A 1,656-nucleotide genomic window follows, 5' to 3' on the forward strand; every position below is an offset into this window, starting at 1 on the left:
GCTTGTTCTTGTTTTCTCCTTGCTTTGCATCAATTGACAATGCAGAAAAAGAATCACATTACTCTCATTACTATTGCGGCATAACATGTGCCTTTGAAGGAGTGATTGTTCATGTTATTGAGATCTACCAACCAGATAAAAATCCTGATTTGGAAAGGAAGCTAGGACTTTCTGTAACGCCCCACTTTTCCAAATACAAACAACTTGAAATATAAGAAAACATCACTCACGGGCGTTATTGGAAATCCTTAATCAACGAAAGCACGGATCGAACCTGAGTATGCTAAATAGCTAGGATTTCCTCAAAGTTTAAATAAAAGTATGTCACGGATCCACATATCAAAAGTTATAGCAGCTTCACAAATACATCCTTAAGTATCTTAACTGCTATTTACATTACATCACTTGAATTACATAATGAAATAAAGGCCAAAGCTGGCTGCGAAACCCAACGCTAGCCAAGTATCACCTGTTCGTCCTTGCTCGAACCAGAACCTGGAACACCTGGCACTTATATTAAATCTGGGACGTTGAATGTCCCAGGGGTATGAAACACCCGAGTTAGATAATAACATCTAAGTGAGTGATTCAGAAAAGGAAACTACATGCATGCAAATGCAATAATGCTGTTATGAAATCCACCCCTGTGGTAGCAATGTCAGGGTGTTGCAATCACCCCCGCGGTCATCATAGTCACCCCTTGGCTCACCGCAAGAGCACGAGTTCTTCCATGATGGCCCAACAACTAGCCACAATCACCGACATGAACATGATATTTGACAAAGTAGAAGGAATATGCATAATCAAGGGAAAATATGATATGTAAACCACCAAGGCATGATATTCAATCCATCATCCACACACAATTGAAGCAACAAGTGCTCAAAGTGTCACAAAACATGCAGGAATCACTCACCTTGATCGTTTTCCCTTCAATAGCACGGTTTATAGCCCGGTTCGAGCACTAGGGGCTGTTTCTGTAGAAATCATAGATTTCAGTGAACCAACCTCAAATATTTCTATACAAGGTTGTAGGTAATTAGGATAGGAGAACAACGGTGAAAATTTTAGGCTAAACGGAGGTCGGATGCGCCCTTACGGGCCCTCGGAAGGGTGGCCACGCGCTACCCTTTCTCTATTTTGCAACCCAAAATTAAAACGGCCATAACTCCTTCATTTTAACTCCGATTTGACTTCTGTTTGAACCTACGAACTCCTCTTTTAGTGTACTACGACCTACGAAAAGAACAGTGACTTACCTTTTAGCTTTCTTTTCCGTTTTTGGTGGTTTCCAATCTGGTCTCTCTTTCCTTCCTTCTTTGCTTTTTCTTGCACTTGCTTTCTTTCCTTTCTCCTTTGCTTCTCGTGGCCCTTCCTCCTCCCCTTTATATAGCCTTTAAATGCCCAAATCCTCAAGATTTTACTTGGCCACCAAGTTGCTCATTTTCCACCCAAGTAATCATCACAACTTTGAAATTTTGCAATCTTCTCAAGCAAGCCTTCATTTCTTCCAATCCTAAGCTTCCAAGTACACCTTTACGCGGCCTTCAAGATAAGCTCCATCTTCTCTTTCCTTTGCAAGCCAATTCAAGTCTTACAAGTTAAGTCTCTCAAGTCAAGACTTTTAATCATTACAACCAATCTTCCTATTCAAGC

General features: G+C 40.9%; 1 long non-coding RNA gene across 1 annotated transcript; it reads right to left on the minus strand.

Annotated features, from left to right (window-relative positions):
• Positions 1 to 307: 307 nt before the first annotated feature.
• On the minus strand, positions 308 to 1,454 carry LOC127793847 (uncharacterized). The gene is made up of 3 exons (XR_008021500.1): positions 1,260 to 1,454; positions 917 to 977; positions 308 to 522 (listed from the first exon to the last, which is right to left on the minus strand). It is a non-coding gene; the product is annotated as an uncharacterized LOC127793847 (long non-coding RNA).
• Positions 1,455 to 1,656: the final 202 nt, after the last annotated feature.

This window comes from Diospyros lotus, chromosome 2, assembly GCF_014633365.1.
Source record: "Diospyros lotus cultivar Yz01 chromosome 2, ASM1463336v1, whole genome shotgun sequence".
In the NCBI taxonomy this organism is placed as follows: domain Eukaryota; kingdom Viridiplantae; phylum Streptophyta; class Magnoliopsida; order Ericales; family Ebenaceae; genus Diospyros; species Diospyros lotus.